General features: G+C 39.4%; 1 long non-coding RNA gene across 1 annotated transcript; it reads right to left on the bottom strand.

Annotated features, from left to right (window-relative positions):
- Positions 1–3,761: 3,761 nt before the first annotated feature.
- On the bottom strand, positions 3,762–4,520 carry LOC127351282 (uncharacterized). The gene is made up of 3 exons (XR_007880843.1): positions 4,458–4,520; positions 3,924–4,092; positions 3,762–3,829 (listed from the first exon to the last, which is right to left on the bottom strand). It is a non-coding gene; the product is annotated as an uncharacterized LOC127351282 (long non-coding RNA).
- Positions 4,521–26,750: the final 22,230 nt, after the last annotated feature.

Here is a 26,750-nt window from a genome sequence, read left to right as displayed (position 1 = left end):
AAAAACCGGCAGCTGTGGTTGCCAGAATTTTACCGTAATATATACGGTAAAACTTTTTCTGCTATTACGGTAAAAGGATATTTGTACTGTTGATTTTACAGGTAATGTTGGTATTTTATTCCATATTTTACCGTATAAATACATATTTTTTCCATCAAAAGAAACACTGTTTTGTTTTAAAATTGACATGAAAATACTATATAAAATAAAGATTTTACCAAGAAATATTACAGTGTTTTACTGTACAATTAACAGTATCTAATATAAAATACTACTTTATTCTGTGTAAATTCCCTTAAAATATCATATAAATAAAGGTTTTCCATTAAATATGACTGTGTTTCACCGTATACTTTAGGGGAAAAAATTGTTGTTTCAACTGTAAAAAACTGGCAGCTGTGGTTGCCAGAATTTCACTGTAATAAATACAGTGGAACTTTTTCTACTATTACGGTATCAAGATATTAGTACTGTTGATTTTACAATTCATGTTGGCACTTTATTCCACATTTTACTGTGTAAAACAAGTTTTTTTCCTTCAAAAGAAACACTGTTTTGCAATATATGACATAAAAGTACCATATGAATAACCATAAAATAAAGGTTTTACCATGAAATATTAGTGTTATACTGTACAATTAACAGTATCTAATATAAAATACTACTTTATTCTGTATAAATTCCCTTGAAATGGCACACAAAAACTAACGTTTTGCCATGAAATGTGACAGTGTTTTAATATAATTAATAATCTTCTTAGTAAAACCTCAATGTCTTACTTAGCTCACCAAAAACTACATACAAGATAAACATTTTATTTAATATTTTAATGTTGAAAATATTAAAACATGTTTCTTTAAATAATAAAATAAAAATACATCAGTTCTCAGTATGATACTCACAGCTCAGCTGGATGTTTGAGAGTAATGAAATGAATGTGCTTGAATAGAATTACCAGGGTTGCCCTGACTTCCTCCCACAGTCCACAGGCAGACAAAAGTCCAAAGTCCATTGGCATAAAAGTGACCTTAATAGATAAGCAAGCTGTCAAGATGTTCCCATGGTGCTGTCTTCCTGTAGTTGTTGAGGCAAGGGAGCAGCATGTGAACATTGAGGATCCCGCCAGGTTCGGTGGAATGAGTTATTGCAGATCAGGATCCCAGGACCTAACACCAGCATCAGAGAGAGAGCAGAGAGAACAATCACACAGTGTTTCTGCTGGTAACATTTTGCCATGATGGCCTGCTATGGCAAAATCTTTGAAAACCAAAAAAAATTTAATAAATAAATAAATAAATAAAAAAATAAAAAAAATCTCCTTGGGGGGAGTAAGTGGGAGAGGCAAGAGAGTTGAACCATGACTAGTTATCATAATTTATAAAAATGCAGTGTTGTGAGTAGGATACATACATGAGACTACTATAACATGGACCTGTCGATGTGCAATCAACTCGCCTTTGTATGAGTCACAGTATGCCCTGTGGTATGAAGGGTTTGTTGCAGGGGCAAAGTTATAATATCCTAAAATCAGATATTATAAAAATCCTTGCCAGAGTTACCAGAACAAACTATTTCCTTGTCTCTTTTGCACGGAATACATATAATACATAATACATTTTATTAATAAATTATTGGCCATTACTCACAGGACTTTTGTTGCATGTGCAGTGGCATGGTGAACGTGGTAGTCGTTGGCTCTCTCTCAGTCCATACTTTACATGCCCCTCTCTCGTCTATGAGTGTTGTCAGTCTCTCTCTCACTCTTTGTCTGGGGAATACAGTAAGTTTAAACATCATTATAGAGCAAGAGCATATCAAGCATTTTAGAGTAAGTTCTAGTTGTCACTTCTATTTTATAATCAAACCACACATCCTATTGAACAAATGCCCCACCAGTGTCACTCTACAGCAGCAGTAAGTTAGGAAAAACTTGTTCGTGTGGAATTACTTACCATAAACGTCATGACTGAATGCAGAAACAGGTCCACGCTGAAGGAGGACAATGCTGAATTGAGACAATAATGTCACGACTCAATTTCAGGACCTTTGGAGATGTTTGGCTTGGCCTATTGGAAGGAAAATAATAGTTTGAGGTTTGAGACTGATGTATATCTGATCTGATGTATATATTTTAAAATATATTTTAAATAAGTTGCCAACTTACCAGCTCAGTTCTTCAACATTCCACTCCACCCCTCCATATAGTTGAATAACTGAACATTTTAGGTGTCTTTTTTAGGGAGAGATAGCAGGTCAACAGTATTCCACACAGAAATGGTATATATAATGTAAAAGTTGGGAACCTGAAGATTAATTCTTATTCATAAATATGTAATAAACATTGTCCAGTCACCAATTTAAGTTTAGAGTATATAAAACTGTAGCACATTATGATATAAGTATACAATGGACATGACAAATGTAACCATTTTTGACCAGTTGAAAATGGATAAAAAAGGTTCACTTCAAAATGCCTCATTAAGACACCAAGACCTTGGGAAACACCAGAGAAATATTGTGATTTGGTATCAAAAACATTTGGATAAATCTATAATAATTTTTTTTCGGCGACTGGATGGGGAGCACTTCTCTTATGTAAATTGCTTAAAAACTCCCTTATTGTCAACCATCCATCCTCTAAATGCTCTCGGTCTCTAGTTTGTGGTTGCATGTCATTCCCCCACCTTCCTGTCAATCTTCAGCGGTCTCTCTCAAATAAAGGTTAAAAGCCCCAAAAATATCTTGAAAGAAAATGGCCATAGCTGTTTTTATAGCATCAAAATTAAACTTAACCTTATTTAACCCCTTCCTGACAGCACCTATCATTTTTACAACCCAATTTACATTAAACCATATCCACTTCTGTATTACAAAAAGCCTCAACAGCATATGACAGCTTTTTTTTTTTTACAAACTTTATTGACAAAACTACATATAACAACTTGAGTGTTGACTCAATAGTTTGAGTCAGGCTGTATTATGTGTAACTCTGCTCTGTTACAGTGGATTGTAAGCTGCATTTTACAGGCAAAGAAATGCTTGTCTCTGTTGAAGGGCAGCGCCCTGTCCACTCTGCCCAGCCCAGAGACACTCCAGAAAGGCAGCACCGCAGCTGTCCATTTTAGAAAGTCAGATACGGCCAGAGCTACACATAACAAAGACTCTATACTTGACTCAAACTGTTAACTGCATGGCTCTGAAGGAATGACCCACATAAGCGTGATTTACATGGGACTACAGTATTTTCATAACACTTATTCTACTCAATAAACCTGAACAAACAATAGGCCACAAAAAAACATGTTCTTCTTATATTTTGAAATATAGGAAAGTTTTTTCCACTTCTGTGAAGCTGTAAACAGCAATGGTTTGAAATTTTACTTACTATAGAAATCACAAAACAATTACCTTAATGACTGTAAAAAAAATAAATGTCATCTAAGAAATTTCTGGAATTACCAAGTTCACCAGCACAAATCCACTGATCTCTCAGTGAAGCTAAACATGTAGCTTTAGAAACCACCAGACATTTTCCAACGAGAAGTTTACACTGGCTTTCAATTTACCTTGTGGTACAATTTTAACAACAAAATATGTGCAGTATACCATAACATACTGGTTACTTGAACATACAGTATACCTGAACATACAGTAACCACTCATACCTTAACCACTTGTCCCTAAAGGGTTAATAGGGTGTGTCTATGTCCATTCATGGTCTGCGAGGTCTGCAATCAGAGTGAAGACTCTAGGATTGACTGGGAGTACTTTCTTTTTTTTATTCCACTCGACTTTGGTGCCTCTCTCAGGATTTATTGAGAAGAAACACCTTCATAAAAAAAACAAAAAACAAAATAAAAAATAAGTAACAATTAATGGGTGAAATCAAATAACTTCTTGTTCTAGCAAAAAAGAACCTGTACCTTTGGAGAAACTCTAGTGTTGATCGTAGTTCCACTGGGTAGTGTATGTTGAAGCAGTAGAAACTCCCAAACATCAGGCAGAGGGCAGAGGTGAAGGAAGTGATGTGGTCGTTGACAACCTTTTGGTCAATGCTCAACATGAATGTCTCAGCAGAAAAGCAACAGGGCCCTGAAAAGATTAACAACATAAAAAAACAAAACAAAGAAATAAATAAACTTCAGTTACAAGCCATTGACCAAAATACGATGGTTCTTATTACATTAAACATAGAACAAGTGGCATAAAAAAAAACAACCAAAAAAGATCCCAAAACATTTTAATAGTGTACTGATAACTGAGTTCATTTAAACTATGCTACTGCATTGAATTCTCCTATGGGCTGACCTTGGTGCCAGGTGAAGTAATAGACAGTATCTCTATATGGGCTGCAACACAACATAGCCCTAAGTAAGCTAATAGTATAATTTATATGTCAGTATACCAGTAGACTTAGCTGCAGGGTTTGGTTAGACTTTTAGTTTTTGTTTACTTACCACACACAATTATGCAGGGTGTTGCCGGCAACTTCTCCATCTGAACCTCTTGGGCCAGGCATGTCTCCTCAATGTATTGGAGCAGGTTCTCCTCCTTCTCACCAAAATGAGCCAGTAAAAGAAATACCATCTTTACGATGTCTTGTGAGCAACCATCCAAATGGCCCCGCTCAGTCTGAAACTTGAGAAGAGCATCCAGGACTTGTTTGCGTTTTTGTGCATCAACATTCTTGAAGAAGTTTAAGAGGCGTCTTCCTTTTTTCTCCACATTGCCAAGGAAGGTATCCATTAGACTCAGACCAGTAAGTTCTTGGAAGTGTGCTACCATACCAGCTTCCTTGAACAAAAAGGGCCACTCTTGGCTGAGTTTCTGGATGCTTGTCCCCTTGTTGATGTCTTTACGCTGTGTGTAATAGGTGGACTGTACTAACTTTTTCACATTGTCTGCATTGTAGTCAATCTCTTCAAACATCTCCTTCATCTTGTTTTTTTTTTCTTGCTGACTCTCCATAGTCTCGAATTGGAATTTCTTCAGTATCATACTCATCTGGTGTAACCTTGTGTTTCGTTATCTTTGGTGTGTTGGGTCGTTTCACATTTTCAACTTGTGCTTGGAGTTGCTTTACCAGTGAATGATATCCAGGTCCAATGACATCACCCTCTATGACATCTTGGAGGGCTTCTGGATACTTGGCCACCATTATTTTGCCTATCTCTCTAGTGTTGTGTTGGTTGGATTATTACACACCTTCATCATCACAGAAACCACTATCCTTACCATCTGTCGCCGCAGCCGTGGACTAGGTCTTGCCTTCCTTTCTAAACTCTGCACTAACTCTTCAGGGAGCTTCTGCCATGGTACCTGGAACTTCTCTACCCAGTTTGCCACAAAAGTGGAACAGCTACTTGAGGGTGATGAGGTGGTTGAGGAGGATGCTGGTGAGGGAGACCGAGGGTAGAGAGGAACAGACGGACAGTGGAGAGGAAAATGCTGCAGTTGGAGTGCTTGAGTCTGTAACAGAAGAACAAAGGAAACATTAAACCTTGAAGGATGCCATGCTTCTCTGTTGAAAATGTAATGTATCGTTAATATGGCCACCGTTGTTTGGTCCATAAAATGTTAGAAAATAGTAAAAAATGTTGATCACTGCCTGCACGGCCTCATATGTCTTGTTTGTCCAGAGGACTGAAAAAACCAGAAAATATTATAATATATTTGAGAAGTTGAAATCAGAGAATTTTCTTTTTTCCCCTTTTTTAAAAAAATTATTCAAAACAATGATCAAAATAGTTGTTGATTAATTTAGTAGTTAACTGATCACTTGTTAATTGTTAAATGACTAGATAATTTGTGCTATGGTGTGATGGCAATGAAGAAATGTTGTGAAATTATGTTAAATTTAATACACTTATTGTTCTGGGCCCAGGCAGCAACAAGTCTTCTGGCTTGGACTGGCTTCAACACCGGCAGCAAGTCTCCTTCTGTAATGAACTGCAGATCATTTATGGTCTCTGCACCAAATCCCTTCAATGTATCTTCCACTGAAGTAAGAACTGCTTGAGGAAGGTCTGGAAGCACTGCAGCAATGGCACTGCTTATCGTCTGTATCTGTGATTCAGCCATATCTACACAAACACAAAGAAGTTGGCCTTTGGTCTACTGACATCAAAGCATCTACTCTGACAATACACTGTGCTTCAGTGGCACTATCTGGTGTCCATTTTTCATGTAAGATGATAGTGGCCAATTGTCAATCAGTTCGTTAATGTGTAGGCACTGCAATCTTCCACTGTCATTTTTCACTGAGTACATGTGGTAGTGTGGAAGGAATTCTGCTGAATATACTCTCATCAGAAAATGAAGTGCAGAATCATCTTTAACTACAAGGAGGATGAGTTCACCGAACTCCACTGAGTCATCATTCCTAGTGACAACAAATTGCCCCTTCTTGTATATTATCCCATTATACTGCACATCTACAGGAATCTTTGTATTTATTTCAGTGAAGCCAAATTGCAAGACTGCGTCTTTAACTTGTTCACTGTAAAGCTCAGAGTAGAAAGGCACGTCTTCTTTCATAAGCAAGGCTGGAGGACTCACTGACCCAGCTGAAAGATAGGCCTGAAACATCTGATGTCTTTCTGAAAGAGTGAGACACAGGTTTTTAAAGTTTTTCAAATGCCTTGCACATCTTTTAAAGTAACTATGCTTACTTTCAAAGCGCATAGTCCATAGTCTCATCAGTGGGCCAAATTTCAAAATCAGTCCTGGGTAGTGGCGCAAATAATGATGCTTTGGTCTCAAGTTGGTATCTGGAAACAGTGCCTTCCTGGAATCCAAATATTCCTGAGTGAGAGCATCCAGGTAAAGAACTTGTGGCTCAGAAATTTTTTGAGTACAAATCAAGTCAACTATGTCCTTTAGTTGCAGAGTTAATTGCCACACATCATCTTGTGCGTCTTCCACTCTGTCTCCAATGATTAAAGGCAACAGTCGTAAAAAGTTCCAGTTTTGTACAGCATGACCAGAAAGTCGCAGTGTTTTAGGACTGGCCTCACATGGCTTGGAGGACGCATCTACAGATCCATATTTGAACTGCTTAATGCGTCTGTTCAAAATAGTGTATGTGAACCATCTCTTTTTTTTAATAAAGTACCTCAGGTAAAGTGCAACATCATAAGAGAGGACACCCTCAAAGATGTCGTGACCAAGACACGGGGGCAAACCAGGCAGACAAACATCAAAGTGTTTCAAGGAATTAAATTCTGACCTGAACTTTACTCCGCCACTTCTTCAACTTGTAACTGATCCACTGCTGACTTGTAGCTTTCAGGGGTTCAGGAGAAATGAGACAGTATCTGCAGAAATATTATATATAATATAATATTGTGAAGAACTGAAAATTTTCAGTAAAGTCACCAATGCAATGCGAGCCCAAGTTGTCTCCAGCAATGCAGTAGAGAGTCCCTTTAACAACAGATTCATCTGCCATTGCTATCCCATTCTCCTCCAGTAGTTTCAAGTCAGCCAGTAGCTCTGAAAAAACCTTGGCATGGCCGAATTCTTTAAAGTCCTTCTCTCTACACAGCAAAACCAGCTGCATGTGATCAACATCCAATTTGATCGAACATGTGGGGGCAAATTTAATAGTGAGAAGTACACAGCCAAAGGTTTGTGCTTCTTTTTTGCAGAACCCAAAGGGTTCATCACCTCAAATGCATCCTGGTATAATATCAGCTTAAGGCAAGATGCATTTTCCTGAAAAAAGGTGTTTGATTTAAACACCTTACCATCATGGCAGTCACAGAGAACATCTGGTTTTGAAACAGCATTATCGTAAGGAGCTGCTGACATGAGCCCTGATTGTAACATGTTCTTCAGTGTGTTTAACACAGGAACATAGTACGCAAATCTTTCTGTTCTGTTCTCATCTCGGCCTAGAAACACCTTTTTGGGCTCAACATATTTAAACATTTCTTTAAAACACTGTGCTCTAGAGTATGCTGTTCTCATAGGCCCTGTGTGGCAAGCTGAGATCAAGTCAGAGTCCTTCACTGTATCACAGATTTTTACAATCTCTTCCTCTGATACTGACAAATCTTTCAGAAGCAAGTTTAATCTGTTCAGTGTATATGTGTGTCCCATCTCATGTATGTTTTGAATCTCTTCAACAATGGTTTGAATAGTAGATGCTGGAATAAGAAGTTGCCCCTGAAGTTTTATGTAAAATAAACACATGTTTCTGAGGTACAAGTCACTGAAATTAGAGTTCCCAAAAGTGTCTTCAGCAGCATCTGATACACTGGCAGCTTCGTGCACAGTAGGGATGTTTTGCTCATTTGTAGAAGGCCTTTCTGAGTTTGTATCACTGAATTGGCCACAAATCACATTTACTGAACAATGTCTGTGTTTTCTGGACATATGAGAAGTAAATGAAGATTTCACAGTAAACAGTGAGGTTTTGCATCCACTCACTGGGCAGTTTACGGGACGTCCCTCTGCTATGTGCTCCTTAAGGTGAGCAACCAACTCCCTGACTCCGTCACACTGGCGCTCACAAAGTGCAACCGTGCACTTCAATGTAGCAAAAGCCATAGCATGATCCGGAGCAACCCACGACGCAGCACTATGGTGGCGATAGAAGTGCGATTTTAATGCTGCATATCTAGAAAATACCTGCTTACAGCCAATTTCCACACACTTGAAAATACAACGGGGTTCATTACGATGCAGTTTACAATGTACAACATACGCCTTAAGAGACTGAACAGATTCTCCACAAACACAACAAGAATACATCCTACAGGTCAAACAGGGAAATATCAACCATAAAACGTAACCTAAAAATCATATAGAACATAAACCTTACCGTAGTAAGACGCTGAAAATGAGCTGAATCCAAAACGACAAGTCCAGAAAGTTTCGACGCTGTGCCGCTGTGCTGCCGTTACTTACACTGGTAGCGGAGCCAAATGCAAGGCGCTGATTGGACGCCGCGTCAAGATGCAAACAGTGTTTGAATTCAGGCGCCCTTTCTTTCTACAAATTAAAACTCAAAAACTCTGATGTGCTTTATTTTGCTAAACACAATTATCTTTACCTTTGGTGGTTATTGAACAGGGTTACTGCAAAATAAAAAAATCAGAAAAAGCAAGGGCAAGTCTTTTTCTATATATATATATATATATATATATATATTAAACAGTTTAATTGGTGATTCTGAAAATTATATTCAAGACATTTGTAACTCTAAATACATTTAAAAGTGTAAGTAAAGCCTCAAATTCCCCTAACTCTCTCTCTTTCTCTTTCTTTCTCTCTCTCTCTCTTTCTTTCTCTCTCTGTCTGTGTTTCTCTCTCAGCAAATTTTAAAAATGCAGCAAATGACTGCACAGGACAGTTGTGGCTACATGCTACACGCACGAGCATGTGCTGTCACCCTCTCCGTGTCCACACTGCCACACTGGAAGTACAGAGAGTCTGTTGGAGCTTTGAGAGGACAGTTTGTAGAAGTTTCCGTGTGGTACCTGTGTTGTAATGTTAGCTAATCTAGCGGCTCACAGAGGCTAAGGGTGCGGTTGAATAGTAAATTTTGCTTAGGAACCTTCCTAACTAAGTGAAATTACCACAATTCCTTGCGGCAGCGACAAAAGAATTACGCACCGTTTGGTCATTCACAACCAGACATAAGAAGAAAAAAAAATCAATGTATTTAAACAGTGTGAAGCAGACTGCAGCAGAGAGAGAGTGTGAATATTAACATACGTGTTGACCTGATGTAAAAATGTTGATCATGAAGTGTGTTCTGTTGTTGACTGTCGAGCTGCGTTCACACACAGTAAAAACTGTTTCTGTGACATCCAGCCTCCTGCAGATCATCATGAAGTTACCGTTGCTGATTAATCATATATTTTTGCCATGACTTGCTAATATGTTTATATATATGAGTGGACAGGAGGGTGAGCGACCATACAAGCGTAACAAACACTTATTTGACTTCTGTGACAGGTGGGCAATATTCATTTATTATTTGAATTCTGATGTTGATAATGAAGTCATATTTTTCACCGGGTTTTCCACGTTTATATTTCCTGCAGTAAAAACACAGTAAGAACATATCTAGTAAGTATCTCAGATGAGTGTTTTGTAGTCCATCTCCTGAGCCTTGTAGTTTTACCACAGATCACGTCAATAACATTCACCGTCGCATCATGACGTAGTCTAGTGCATGCAGTCGGATTCTCTGAACACCGTGGTCGTCTTCTCCTAACTCCTTATGAATTCTCCTTCACATCTTTCCTTGACCCCGTGACGTTTTCCATCAAGGTCAAGGAAGTGGTTAGGAAAGGCTAAAAAGCTAAATTTTTTGACTATTCGACCGCATCCTAAGTCTCTGGTGGTATGTCTGTCAGGAGTGTTAGTACGTCAGGCTACGTAGCAGGCCAGAGTCTGGACATCTGAATCTTATTAAGGCTTAAAATTATGCATAATTAACAGTGTGACCGCTTGATTGACAGGTGGGTGTCAGTACAGATGGCACCAGGCATCATTCGCCCGCCTTAGGTCACCTCCTTGCCGATATTTAGTTTAGCCGGGAAGCAGAAGAAGCAGTACATCGAACATGGCGGTGGCCATTACGTTTAACAGTGAGAAAAATTATTTCGCTATATAATTATTATTATATAGCTCGTATATGTATATTACGGTATATTTTTGTTAGAGATACGGTGTTTAATACGTTTAACAGTGAGAAAAAGTATTTTTTACAAAAAATAAATGCAAGAATTACAGTGATGGCTCGTATATGTATATTACGGTATATTTTTGTTAGATATATGGTGTTTAATACGTTTAACTGCGAGAAAAAGTATTTTTTACAAAAAATAAATGCAAGAATTACAGTGATGGCTCGTTTATGGATATTACGGTATATTTTTGTTAGAGATACGGTGTTTAGTACATTTAACTGTGAGAAAAAGTATTTTTTACAAAAAATAAATGTAAAAATGACAGTGATGGCTTGCATATATATTACGGTATATTTATGTTAGAGATACGGTGTTTAATACATTTAACAGTGAGGGAATGTATTTTTTACAAAAAATAAATGCAAAAATTAGTGATGGATTGTATATATATTACGGTATATTTTTGTTACAAACACGGCGCCAGTGTATTTTACAGTGGAGTACTGTATTTTCCCCCCCAAAAAACTGTCAAAAATACTGTTTTGGCTGATATATACATTTACGGTGTTTCATTGTTACTAAAACTGAATTAAACCATTTATCGTTTTACGGTCTTTTACTGTCATGGTTTAGCAGTTTTTCACCGTAAAATCTCTAGACATTTTTTACAGTGCAGCTACTTTAAAGGACTGTGGTCCATATCCTGATAATAAAGAAAGATTAATCAAATCTAGTAAAGAAGTGCCAATTATGGGTACGACTTCTTTAAGGAGCCTAGTTGGGATCGGGTCTAATAGACAGGTTGATGACCAGTGGAAGGTGTTGGTGAGCCAGCAACCCAATCACTTGACCAACCTCCATGAGCGGGCACTGCCTTGTCAAGGCTGCCCACATCTCCTATACTCCTGCCCCGACGCCTGAGGGATGCTCTGTGGGTCGAGGGCAGCGCCTGTAGCAGCTGGAAAAAGCAGAGGGAGGGTTAGAGCGAGGAAAAGGGGAAGTCTGGGTGGATACGTCTTGATGATGGAGGTCTCCGGTATTGGTATTCTCTCAGCACACAAGCAAGCGCTCCCGTTAGAAACCTCCTGAACCATGAACACTGAAGGAACCCTAACCGGGAGAAGCTGACTGCAATGGTGGTGAAGACAACAACTCTCATAATCCCACGCAACTTCAGTCTCTTGTTATTGTTTTGTTTGTTCTGTGGCTCAGAGGCAGAGGGGGTTGTCCACTAATCGGAAGGTTGTTTGATCGATCCCTGGCTACTCCCGCCACGTGTCGAAGCATCCTTGAGCAAGATACTGAACCCCAAATTGCTCCCGATGCCGTGCATCGGTGTATAAAATGTGTATGAATGCGTTAGTTTCTGTTCGATGGGCTTTGCCATCGCTGAGTGAATGTGTGTGAAAGGGTGAATGTGGCATGTAGTGTAAAAGCGCTTTGAGTGGTTGGAAGACTAGAAAGGCACTATGCAAGTACAGGTCCATTTACCATTTACCATACTCCCACCTCGTCATAAACTCATCACCACTGTCAATCACACCCTCAGTATAGGTATAAAGAAAACAGCTGGACCAACTGATATGAGCTCCACATTTTCAGTAAATGCACACATCTCTTTACTGTAACTGTGCCAAGTAAAGATGGCAGTTTGACTGTGGATGGCCATATGTTCCATCCTGTGGCAGCTGCCTTGCTGTAGAATCAAGTGTCTTTATCTGGAGGTGTGTAATGGATGTGCTCAGGTAGCACTCATTGGGTAATCATCATTTCTCCCTGCTAACCATCCATCTGCAGCTATCTGACCTGAGCTGGATCAAAGAATCTCTCAACGTCTGGCCTGGCTGCACCACAAAAAACCATTCCTTCAAACCATCCATTGATTTATTTTAAAGTTTTATTTCAGCAGTTTTAAAAGGTGTCCCCAGATTATTCTGTAAATATCAAAAGCTTTGTCCAGATCAATGGGGTGCTACTTAAATCTGTTATGATTTGTTCAAACATTATGCAGATGTAGGTTTTGCAATGTTTTTTAGGCAGAACACAGTTTCTGTGTTCTAATAGGCAGTGGCCCTCATCTTCGCTGTAGGCATTGGCGGACTTAGGCTATTTGGGGTTAAAAAATTGGAAAGGGCACCAGTGCGCAGGAAGTTGTGATGCATTTATGGTAAAACAGCTTAGTAATGGTCAGATTTTGTGCGCTAGAAGGGCACCCTAGAGCATTTTACCATGTATTGTTTTTCAAACATTGGGGTCAAAGGGGGGAAATCACCTCCCTGAATCCACCAGTGGCTGTAGGTGTCCCTCTAGAGTCATTTCTGGACGTGGCTGCTATCAAAGTGATGTAGTTTAAAAATTGTGAAACTCCACATATGGAGGAGGTCCCTTGTGAAACCAAAAGTAAACCATTTTACTTACTATCAGTTATCAATTTCTATGTTGATAACTGATAGATATGTTAGATATGTAACAATTTACAATCTTACAAATTATTTCTAGACTACTTGATAGGCTTAAGTGTAATGAAAAAAGACGTATTTGGAAAAATGTCTGAATATTTGGAAATAAAACAATGTATTGATTTCTAATGCCGCCTTATATTTCTATTCAATGCTTTACTAATGTGCCACAATAATGTAATGTTCTTCAGTTCAAATATCTTCATTTCAATATTGATGTAAGTAATTGTTTGCAATTAAACAGTGTATAAAATATGTGTATTCTGTGTCAACTCAAGGGCTCTTTTTGAGGAACACAAATATTTGCAAGTCATGGATACATTTAGTCTTTACTTGCCTTCATCCGTGAACCTCATAAGAAGTACATTTCTAAATGAGGTGTATTTGAGCACATCAAGGCTATATCAATTATGTAAGACTGCAGTGAGCAGTGAAACAAGTTGCTGACTTGCTGTACACACAGCGTGTTAACAGGACACTGTTCCCTTCCTCCCTGCACACTCAGAATGAGGGAGGTATTGACTGGGGAGCAGGGAATGCTCTCAGACAAAAGGACACAACATTTCTGTGGCCCACAGCTGAATGAGCATGACAATACATAAACTTTACACGCAACGCTGGCACATTCATACTCTTCATTGTCAATGCCATTCAGTTCAGTGGCTCTGTCCTTGTCAGCCGCACTAGATCAAAGACATCATTGACACAAGTTTTTCACTCACATGTCAAAGTTTGTCAGTGGCACACTGTGTCCCCACGAGTCAGGACGTTACAAGCAGCGGTGAGGGAGGCAGTCAGTGCACTGTAAGGGCTGAACATCTGAGATGTTCTGTGAATTGAACGACAGGGAAGAGCTGATTGAGAGCCTGTCTGTCTATTTCTGTATCTCTGAACATCAGATGTAGTAGATAACCAGTTGAGGTGAGCAGGGAGACAGCTCAGCACGCTCTCACTGTGAATCCTAATGTCAGTGTCATTGTCTGCCAGGCCTGCTCTCACAGCTATGGAGTTAAATAGCACTGGGTGAGTCTATCTGTCCATTTGTTTTGTTCAGGCAGAAACTTTGCAGGAGTCCTTTGGACTGGGAAATATTCATGAAGGATTTACCTCCTATGGGGGCCCAGAGGCAAAAGTGAGCTGTCGGGTCTCTTTTAGCTCCCTGTTTCTTTATGGACAGTCTTTCTATGCTGAAATATTACCAGATTTGCTATGTGGTAATTTAATGAAACACATTAATTTAAGAAAATGAAATAATAAGCTTTACTGTAAGCTAGATTTTGACACAGAGAGGGGTGGCTTCATGTGAAGACTGTGACATATATACATATGTCTACATGTGCAAAACAAAATGCCAATAAATATATTTGTCTAGTAATTCATCAAGATACCAGATGTAAGACGTCAAATACTGCCACGTCAGTGGTCCTTCAGTTCAAAATGTGACGCTGTAGGTTTCCCTCTGGTGTAATTTCTGGATCTACCCCCCCATCTCCATAGGTGATGGAGTGGATGGATGGCCCAGACAAACACAAAAGACCATTGTTTTGTCCCTTGTGAAACCAAAAGTAAACATGTAACAAGTTACATTCGGTATGTAATGCAACCTATGAATGATATTTTTCTTAACCTAACCAAGTACTTTATGTGCCTAAACCTAACCAAACTGCGACAGTTTCACAGAGTTAAATGTGGAAGCTTTATTTTTAATGTGTAACCGTTGCATAGCTCTTTTTGCTAACTTGATTGTAGAGCCCTCCGTGTTCAGAAATTATTCAAGAGGGGCACCTAGCGTCATATTTTGAAGTTGAGGACCACTGACTAAGCAGCAGTATTTGACAAGGTGGGAGTGAGAATGTGTTGGTATTTAGCCATGGTCCTTGTGCATTGGGGCTCACCAATAATAAAGATCAGTAACAAATAGTGGTTTTAACTGAAGTGCATTTGGAAAGTACACAGGATCACATTGGCATGCATATAACCACTGCTAGTGAGAGGAACCTGGTGAAACTGTAGCAAACCTGCTTGAATTAAACCAGAATGAGTAGAATTGACTGTGGTAAAATCTTCAAAAACTAAAGTGATCACAGTGTGTGGGGCAGCTGTGGCGCAGAGGCAGAGCCGGTCGTTCCTTAATCGGAAGGTTGCTGGTTGATCCCCAGCTCCTCCCACCACATGTCGAAGTATCCTTGAGCAAGATACTGAACCCCAAATTGCTCCCGATGCCGTGCATCGGTGTGTGAATGCATTAGTTTCTGTTTGATGGACTTTGCCGTCAATGTGTGTGAAAGGGTGAATGTGGCACTTAGTGTAAAAGTGCTTTGAGTGGTCGGAAGACTAGAAAGGCACTATACAAGTACAGGTCCATTTACCATAAGTTCCTGCCCCAAAGTGACCACAGTGTAATAGATCTTGGGATCTTGAGGACCAGACAGCCTTGGTTTTATTCTCTGACTTTGGACAGAGGAAAACTTCTGCATTTGGTTATATTGAGTTCAATCTTAAAATGGGACAGCGAGTGCTCACTGACTGGAAGAGATGTAACAACCATTCTGCTTTCCTGCACTTCCAACACACTGCTTTCTTGGAGTCACAACAGGATAATCACAGCTGCAGCTCATAAAATTATTATTGGCTAAGTTTGATTTAGATATTAGCATGCACTGAAATCATTCTGACTTTTCTATGCTGGTGTATTGCCGTATTGCTCTGCCTAAATCCAACTTCGATATTATTAGTTTGATTAATTTCTCATTTTAGATGAAGTTGGTAACCAGACTGCACCAGAAAGTCATTGTTGCAAACTGTTTGGAAAAGGGCAGGCAATACACAACAGGTGATTGTATGAACTATCTGTCTATCAGTAGCTATTACAGTGCTCTTGAACAAGTAGTTTCTCCATCCATCTCTCCTTAATTTATCCCAATCCCAATTCCTCCTGTATAACTGGATAAAGTGTATTATGCAATGAATACTCCATAGGGTTTTATTTTCCTTGTGGACATCCTGTCATCAGGTTTTATTTAAAAGTTAGCTTGTGGCTCAGTGTAAATGCCAAACATTGCTGTTTCTATGCATTTCTGTACCTTGCACCCACAGCAACAAACTAAAGAAGACCCTTCCATCCCCCATTCAAACCATGTCTACATTTTAGAAACTGTATAGGTAGAGTATATAATCTGATGGTGAAGCCAAAAAAACAGCAGGTGGAAGGAAGAGATCGGGGCTTTGGTTCAACATCAGTGTTATTTTAATGAGACTGTAGAAAGTGATTAACTGACTTCATCAGTATATCGAGTCTCATATGCATTCTCTACATGAATGACTGAGGTATCTTGTAATCAGTGAGGGATGATGTGGCCTGCTCTCACAGCACGATGCATAAAAATGTGTTGACTACAGCCAGCCTGCATTATGCTTCACAAGGTTTGTGGAGCTAGCGGCAGGATGTGGATATGTGTAATGTCGCAGCATCAGTCCAATCAATGGGAAACTGATACATTTCGCCACAGTGGGGACCTCAGGGGAACATCTTCCCTCCAATTAGTGTTTCTGTTCTGAGAGTTTCTCTTCCTTACCAGTGGGAGGGTTCAGTTTGGGTAATTATTATCTCTGCCAGGCGTACAATAAGCCTGGAGGGGATCATATGTTTGGTCATGTGTGTCTGTGTGTGTATCTGTCCGCACCAATCAGCCTAATATTTTTTGTGCACATTTATGACTGTATATGGTTGCAGGGATTCACAATTTTTGAAAAAACAATGTTTTATATCGCCATTCACTTCTGAGCCTAATTCCTTTTAACTAGCCAATAGGGTTAGCACAAGGAAATTTTTGTTGTCAAACACATTTTGGTCTTTGTTGTGGCTTTGTTTGGTGTCAGTTTGAACATGAGAATAAGCAGAATTCCATACTCGATATGTTATGATCCAGGGAAGTTAGACACCATATGAGATAAATAAATACCTGTTTTTGTTATTGTAACCTTTTTCTCAGTCTCCTCGGGTTCCGTCTGATCAACTAGGTTCGGGTAAGGAGTTTGCAGTAGCACTGAAGCACAAGAGCAATTGATCTCAAGCCCACATAACACACAACACAGAATGTGGTATACATGTACAGTGGGTACGGAAAGTATTCAGACCCCTTTAAAATTTTCACTCTTTGTTTCATTGCAGCCATTTGCTAAAATCAAGAAAGTTCATTTTATTTCTCATTAATGTACACTCAGCACCCCATCTTGACAGAAAAAAACAGAAATGTAGAAATTTTTGCAAATGTATTAAAAAAGAAAAACTGAAATATCACATGGTCATAAGTATTCAGACCCTTTGCTGTGACACTCATATTTAACTCACATGCTGTCCATTTCTTCTGATCCTCCTTGAGATGGTCCTGCTCCTTCATTGGAGTCTAGCTGTGTTTAATTAAACTGATTGGACTTGTTTAGGAAAGGCACACACCTGTCTATATAAGACCTTACAGCTCACAGTGCATGTCAGAGCAAATGAGAATCATGAGGTCGAAGGAACTGCCCAAGGAGCTCAGAGACAGAATTGTGGCAAGGCACAGATCTGGCCAAGGTTACAAAAGAATTTCTGCAGCACTCAAGGTTCCTAAGAGCACCGTGGCCTCCATAATCCTTAAATGGAAGAAGTTTGGGACGACCAGAACTCTTCCTAGACCTGGCCGTCCAGCCAAACTGAGCTTGTGGGAGAAGAGCCTTGGTGAGAGAGGTAAAGAAGAACCCAAAGATCACTGTGGCTGAGCTCCAGAGATGCAGTAGGGAGATGGGAGAAAGTTCCACAAAGTCAACTATCACTGCAGAGAGAGTGGCCCGACGGAAGCCTCTCCTCAGTGCAAGACATATGAAAGCCTGCATAGAGTTTGCCAAAAAACACATGAAGGACTCCCAGACTATGAGAAATAAGATTCTCTGGTCTGATGAGACCAAGATTGAACTTTTTGGCGTTAATTCTAAGCGGTATGTGTGGAGAAAACCAGGCCCTGCTCATCACCTGCCCAATACAATCCCAACAGTGAAACATAGTGGTGGCAGCATCAGGCTATGGGGATGTTTTTCAGCTGCAGGGACAGGACGACTGGTTGCAATTGAAGGAAAGATGAATGCGGCCAAGTACAGAGATATCCTGGAAGAAAACCTCTTCCAGAGTGCTCAGGACCTCAGACTGGGCCGAAGGTTCACCTTCCAACAAGACAATAACCCTAAGCACACAGCTAAAATAACAAAGGAGTGGCTTCGGAAAAACTCTGTGACCATTCTTGACTGGCCCAGCCAGAGCCCTGACCTAAACCCAATTGAGCATCTCTGGAGAGATCTGAAAATGGCTGTCCACCAACGTTCACCATCCAACCTGACAGAACTGGAGAGGATCTGCAAGGAAGAATGGCAGAGGATCCCCAAATCCAGGTGTGAAAAACTTGTTGCATCATTCCCAAGAAGACTCATGGCTGTAGTAGCTCAAAAGGGTGCTTCTACTCAATACTGAGCAAAGGGTCTGAATACTTATGACCATGTGATATTTCAGTTTTTCTTTTTTAATAAATTTGCAAAAATTCTTCTGTTTTTTTCTGTCAGGATGGGGTGCTGAGTGTACATTAATGAGAAATAAAATGAACTTTTTTGATTTTAGCAAATGGCTGCAATGAAACAAAGAGTGAAAAATTTAAAGGGGTCTGAATACTTTCCGTACCCACTGTATATATTCAAATATTAAATTTCCCCAACATAAAATGTTCAGCCTTACACTCATTAAATGAAATGCAGTTCTTTCCACATAAATTAAATTCACAGTATGCAATAAAATTAGCTGACCCAGGTAAGTACCGATAGAGAAAAAAAGGGAAAAAAATGAATTTCTTTCCCCCCTTTAATGGGTTCAATTGTCCTTATTTTTCCATTTTCCATTGACTGTTTCAGTTTATTTATTGTCTTCCAGGGTCCTCCAAGGAGAAATAGTTCTTTAGGTTCCTTTGTCAGTTTGTTTTTAGCAAAAGATAAAAAAATAAACCAAAAAACACTGAGATCTCAGAAAAAGTGCAACTAAAATGTGTCACTCCTCAGGACTGAGTGTTGTCCTACCACACTGATGTCCACACTGCGGTCCCGATGAACCAAGAGCCTCCATGCAGCATGGCAGGTGATATGGATCACAGTTGAATTGAAGAACTCGTCCCTCAAAAAAAAAAAAAAACAGCCTGCATAATATGCATTATTCATCAGCTTAAATTACTTTTTTTCAGATAGATAGATAGATAGATAGATAGATAGATAGATAGATAGATAGATAGATAGATAGATAGATACTTTATTCATCCCCAAGGGGAAATTCACATTCAGTGTACATTAAACAATGCAGCTTCATTACATGGAATATAAACAACTCAACTACAGGTAAGTATCTCTTCACACTCGCTTTCTAACGACAGTTCTATCACAACATTCACAAAATATCATCGTTTGGCCACCGAATGAGGACACTTTGCTCCCCGGCTGCAGAGGTTTCTCTCTCTGTTTTTCCTTTTTTTTCTGTCGCTCACCTTCACACACACACCGAGAGCTGCAGGTGATGCATTCAGGTAAGCTCAGAAGTTCCATTGCCAGACGAGAAACAACTAAGATGTATTCAAAAGGTTCTGTAAATTACAGTACTATAAAACTAATCAGGGTTACATTATCTTCGCCACTATTTTAACTTGCTTTTAGTGTTCTAGTCAAAATGTGGTAATATGCTTTCATCTGATTTAGTCCAGCAGCATTATTGCTTATACCTTGCTTGCACCTGAGGACCCTGCTAACTGCTTTCCTGAACCCACTGTAGTTTGCATACCAGACACATATGGGAGTGGAGGATGCCTACATGTTAATTCTGACACACAAGGCTGAAGAAGCAGGGAGGCACTGTGAGAGTCAGGTTCTTTGACTTTCAACTTTTGACTTTCTACCAGAGCTTTAAAACCATCCAGCCTAGCCTCCTAGGGGAAAAAGCTACTGCTAGTGCATCTGCACCCAGACACTGCATCCTGGATCATGGACTACCTCACTGGCAGATGACAGAATGTCAGAGAGGATGGTAGTACCTCTGACGTTGTGATAAGAAACACTGGTGTATCTCAAGGAACTGTATTGGTGCCATTTCTCTTTACTTTTTAGGCCTTAGACTTTTTTCAACTCAGGTTCCAGCCACCTACAAAAGTGTTTTCCTCCATTGTTGGATGCATCAACAAAGAACTTCATCACATGGCGCAACAACAGTCACTTGAAGCTCATTATCAGCAAAACCAAAGAGCAGATGGTGGACTACCAGAGGAACAGGAACCCCCCTGACTTGGTTATTGTTCAAGGAGAGGAAGCGGAGAGGGTGGATTCATATAAGTAACTTGGGGTCTAAATCAGTAACAAAAACAGGACTGGACATGCAACACTGATGCCCTCTTCAGGAAGGGACAGAGCAGACCTTCTTTTATCTTATGTCATCATTTACTTGGGTTTAAATAGATCTCTGTCACATTTTACAGTCATCAAGAGTTTAGCAGTTGTTTCAAGGTAAAAAGTCACACATGGTCACTGCTTTATAAATATATTAGAGCTGTTAATGCTGCAGCATTAGCTGCTAATGCATACTGAACATTTCCTGTTGCTGCTGCTTCACATTAAAAACTTCCATTTTTAAAAAACAAAGGGGGGGTTTATTGTAAGCAGTCATGGCAAACTAACTGACATTTGCACCAATGGCTATTGTTTGGGGAAGGAAAATACTCCAACATAAGACAAGCAGTTTTAATGATCACAGGGAGGAATGTTAGCAGAAGATCTGCATGGAGGAGATCAGATCTAGCCTAGCATTCTCAAACCCACCCTTCAATAAAATAGATCTAGCCATAAAACAGTTAAAACATCATAGTCAATAAAACATCTTTCTCGTAATTATACTGCCAGGAGTTACTCTGCATCAACAAAGCTCAGCAACAGTATGACAGACTGAGAGTGTTGAATGCAGAGACGGTGGGGAAGGGGCACTGCAACCAGATGAGTGCATTGTTAAAAAGCATCCCCAGTAGCAAAATGGTTCGCACAAGACAGTTGTGACCTGAAATATGGCGCTGTGTGGGGTGGTAATGTACAGAGTAGAGAGAAGCTCAAAGAGCTTTTGTGGCTGTATTTACTGAAAGATAATATATGTATTCAAGATAAACACTGCATACCAAACAGCTATGAAAATAATTGTCATAAGTCAGGGACTCTGTGATTGCTATCTGTCCTGCCAAAATCCACATAATTTCCTTCTAACACTAACATAAATACTCCCAAATCACTGAGAACAAATATGTGCGTGCAGCCTCACAGAGACATAGCACATTAAATTGTAAGTATTTTCAGAACCAGGCTGAAAACAGATGAGTGTGTAGAGACTGTCTGTTCTCATTTTGGAGAACATCTGATCTAAAAGGCACTCCTCTATAAACATCTGAATTTTTGCCTCCTGTTCATTTTATTTCAGTCTATTCAGGATAAATTATTACTGAATAATGCATCACTGTGGAAGTCACTGATTGCATACAGCAACAGCAAACAATGTCACAAATTAAGGCACATTTTAAGGTTTTCACTGGCTCTACCTGTGTTGTGAATTTCCATATAAATTGGACAAATAGGCAGTTTCTGCCTGTTTTTGAGTTTTTGTGAGGCCCGGCCCGTATGTTTCTTTTATATTAGACAGGCTTTTATTTATAGTATGTTGTATGTTTTATCATATTAAATATGGAGCCTCTCAGTTTTGTCTCATTTTTATTTGTTCAAACTCAACATTTCTGTTTACCTGCTATCTTGATGAATTACAAGACAAATATATTTATTGGCATTTTGTTTTGCACATGTAGACATATATATGTCACAATCTTCACATGAAGCCACCCCAAGGTAAATAATAACAATAATAAAATAGCATATACATGACAAATATACAAATTCTAATGAAAATAATAAGAATATAATGGTTTTTAAACGTAAGCCCGCTAAGGGGGTCTCTCACATCAAAACAATAACAAAAGACAAAGTTTAATAAAATTGGGAAGTAGCATGGGATCATGGGAGTTGTTGTCAGTACCATTAAATGCACATGTCAGTAGGTGTTAGGTTTTTACTGCGAAACATCTGCATGTGCATGAAGCTAAATTTACCATGTGAGCCATTGGTTTACAAAGGGCTGTATTATACAGTTATAATGGTGGTTTAGTGGTGAACATGGCTTTATTCTTTTCTTATATTCTTTTATGGGATCTTTGATCCCATATGTGACCACATGACTGGTAGAGGATGGCTGACATAAAGCACAGGGACACGCTCACTCTGTCTAAGTTATCCAACTGTTCTGCTCAGGAGTCAGGACTAACCCTTCAGGTTTTTTGTATTTCTCATAGAAAGAGACATGAAGGGCCAGTGTAAGGTAAACAGGGATGTCATGAATCCTACAAAGCTACTCTAGTGGAGTCTCACACTAAGAATATAGAGCTGGAAATTAGCAGAACAGGTCGACTTTAAAGGTTCAATATTTAGTAATGTTAGGTGTCAAAATAGTGTATGAAAATCCTGTTGACTTCCTTCTCCCTGTCAGATAAAACATACAAACAAATGATTATATTCATAAACACAGCAAACTATGGGTGTTATTACTTCGCTGAGTCACATATTTGTGTAATGTGTATAACTGACTATAAGAACACAGTGGTGAAAAAATATTACCTTGTGTGAATCCATAAACTTTGATACACAAATACAAAATGTAGTCCCTTTATGCTATACACAAAACAATAATTATATAAATGTATGAATAAATATATAAAAATAAACACTTTTTAAGCAGGAATTGAGGAGTCTCTCAGCTTGAGGGAAGAAGCTGTCTTTAAGTCTGGTGGTACGGCAGCAGAAACCTCTGTAGCTCTTCCCAGATGGCAGCAGGGTGAACAGCCTGTGGCTTCTGGGCAGTTTTAAACACCCGCTGCAGAGTCTTCTATCGCTTCTCTGTAAAAGTTAAAAAGAACTTGGCACAGGAATTTGGCTTTCTTAAGTTTCCTTAAGAAATACAGTTAAGTACACTCTCAGCCCTGTGTTTCATGAATACATTGAGCTCAGTCACAAACTGCAGTCTAGTTGCTGTCTTCTGTAACTTTACATACATGAGGGAATAAAGTAAATCCAGCTACTCAACAGCAGAACAAAGCTTTTGTATTAAAAACCTTCATGCACTTTAACCCTTATGCAACAAAGATGAAAGCAGCAGGATTCTCATTTATGTTTTAATGCTTTTATTTCTTTAGTTCACTGTTGCACTCTGCAGAGTTGAAAGCTTGAAGCACATCTACTCCAAAAAGGGATGGTTAGAGACATTTAAACACACAGTTATTGTCCAAATGTGACATCTACTGACAATGTAGATGGTAAAAGATAAGAATTATAATCATCAATATCTTTATATGCAGACTTGAACAGGGGTGTGTGGGGGAGCATGAAATCACCTGAAAACAAGTGCCACCCCATTATCCTTTCCTCTTCCACTCTGCCTGTCTGTCTTTCAGAGGCTGTAGCAGGCTCTGCTTTAAAGCTAGAGAGAAGATATCATAATATGAAATTTGATGACCTAAGGCATCCGTTGGTACTAACCAATGTCATGCTATAGGTAAATAATGCTCCAAATTAATCAAACCTCTGACCTAAAGATATGTGAAGGAAAATGGGTTCTATGAGTACCCATGAGTCTCCACTTTGCAGACATACCCACTTTATGCTAATGCCATGCAGTTTTTTGCATGAGGTATAAATGTGATATTTTCCCTAGTGTATTATAATAATACAGAATATTTCTGCATACTGGGGTCCATAAACAGTGTAGGAATTTCATAAATTTGGAGGGCCTGGAAACTGACACTTCATGCCTTCCATGCATAAGTCAGTGCCCCACACACCCGTATCAAAACAAGTCTGGACATGCCCCTGCACCAACTAGTGAAGGAAATTCCAGTTTGGCTCAGCTCACCAAGAAGAGCCAGCTCCCAAACGGCTCTTCATTTAACCACTTATATGCCTTTAATAATTCAGCCAAATTTAGTGCACATATATCACTTAAATTATTCAATACATCCTTTGTACTGAAGTATTCAAAAGTAAAAATTAAATTTTCTAATAACAATAAATTGCTCTAGCCAATTGTTTTCAGTCCATTTACAGACCCTTTGTTAACCACTGACATCTGGACAAATAAAACCAACTGCATGCATGGAGCACCTGTAGCACGAAGATCATCATATCATTCTGCCTTGTAATTCTTTACAACAACAAAAAAAGCTGCTCGTGGACGGGAGCCAGCTCCCATCATTCACTTAAAAGAGCCGGCTCTTTGAACCATAGTTTTCAATAAACTTTACTCAAACAGGAGGAAATAGTGTATTTGTTGGGGACTACTTGGTGGCAGGACAGTGTATGTTTGATTGAGTTAATAAACTACAGTGTGTGTGTTCATGGTTATGAAGGAACTTGTCAGCCAGTGCAACAGTGTGGCTCAATGATAAGTTTTTTAAGCGTTTTTGGACACATACTTGTTAGTAGGACACATTCATTGTTGGTTTGGCTCTGCACATGGGATTTGGTCACGATCACAAGACCTATCTGTTAAAATAAAAATAAAATAAAAAGTGATAGTTTAGCTTTGGGTCCATACTTAGTGTATTATCTATAATAGATATTGGTCAGGATGCCCTAAGTTTAGAGAAGCAGACATGATTCCCAGCACTTGGCACAAGTACAAATAGACATTGATTGATTGTTTACTATAGGTAAAACACTGACTAAGTAACTCATACAACCCCACTTCAAAATACCTATCACTTTAAATAAAATATGAGCAAGAAAATGTTTGATGAAACAGGAGAATAACTACATTAGGGCTGTTTCCTGTACTTTGTGAGCATTTATATGCAACTGTTTTTGAGTTAATTTGACTGTTAGGCAGGGTGTGCAGTTCTTTAGACAGCAACTCAATGGGACCTTATTCAGACCATGGTGCAGCAACCCAAGCAGCACCAGAGGCTTCACAGACTGCTAACCAACCAACCACTAGTCTGATGTCTTAACTTAAACTGGAAGGATTATAAGCTCCTGTAACAGAGCCCTGAATGTTCTGTGACTCATGGGTCTATGGAATTCCTTGAAAGGTGGATCTGCTGAAAAATACATGGTGGTCAGGCTGGAAAGTTTTTCTACACTTCAGAGTCAGTGGTGGTTTCACTTCCACAACTGCAGAAAAATCTATACCAATAGACAAAAACACTCACACACAGGTAGGCAGGAGGCATTCTCACTCTCTTTTTCACACCCAGTCCTGACCCTCACACATGCCCTGAGGGTTACTGGCTCAGTCTGCCCTTCATCCTGTTCAGCAGCATGCATACATCGTCTGCTGGAGTGGCAGAGTAGCTTGGTGGGCTGACCTTTACTGGCATACAGCCCAGAGTTGAGCCGTCCTGCCCCAGGGCCCTGTGATTCAACTCAACTACTGATAGCTTCTCCTACAGGGGGAAAGAAGACACGACTAAAATGGTGATGCTGCTCTGTCCTAAAATAAAGGAAGGATACGTAAGCGTTTGTGCTCAACAGCACAAAATTACCTTTAAACTAGAACTGTTGATCAGTGCCGTGACAATTTGTGGTTCCCTAAGATCAGTTTCTCAAATGTTCACACTGTGTTGGAAGTCTCTTTATGAACTGCTCGAAATTGGAGGACGGTGCTACAGGCAAGCCACCAGAAAAGACATTTCCTTTAGAGCTCCACTGTAATTAGTGAATGCTCCTGCCTCTGTTGTGCTAATGATACTTTGCTGCAGGGCTGCCAGGTGTAGCCAAGTAGTCCAGCCCAGAGGCAAGTCTACGATTTGAGGACATCCAAGGCTGCAGCTCTGACCTTGTTACAGAAGGTTTAGGGTGTGTTTTTCAAGAGAGTTTTTTATTGTTATTATTTCAACTGAAAACTATGATAGCCACAAAAAAGCCCTAACTCGTCAAATACAGTCGCTTGGTCAGTGGTCCTCCAATTGTATGATACTGTAGGTATCCTTCTAGTATTATGTCTGGACGCACAGGGCTCCTCGGTCAAGTTAGCTATGATAAATATGACGTTTGACGTGAAACAGTTGCACTTTGGTTAGGTTTAGGCACAAGTTATCTCAGGACATGTTTCAAATAGAGCAGGTCTAGACTGTACTTTAAAGTTATTTACAGAGACCCAAGCGTTCCCACTGTGAGCAAGCACTTGCCAATAGTGTCAAGGAAAAACTTCCCTGGCTCTAGGTGGGCTGCCATCTGTCTTTACTGGTTGAGGTTTAGAGGGGGGGGGGAAAAAGGGGTATGGGACAGAGATGGGATGCACAGCAAATAATGGTTAATAAAATTATAATATTAGAAATATAAATAATAATAATGAGCCACAATGATAATGATGAATGATAAATGATGAATGATGAAAAGAATAATATTAGCAGTTGGCCTCAAGCAGGACCCTGGCAGCAGGCGCAACCAGGATCCGTGGGATCTTGAGAGATGAGAAAGCACAAAAACTAAACTAACAAAACAGTTGCATGCA

The sequence above is a fragment of the Dicentrarchus labrax genome, unplaced genomic scaffold, assembly GCF_905237075.1.
Source record: "Dicentrarchus labrax unplaced genomic scaffold, dlabrax2021, whole genome shotgun sequence".
Classification (NCBI taxonomy): Eukaryota; Metazoa; Chordata; class Actinopteri; family Moronidae; genus Dicentrarchus; species Dicentrarchus labrax.
This window is presented reverse-complemented; position numbering and strand designations above follow the sequence as displayed.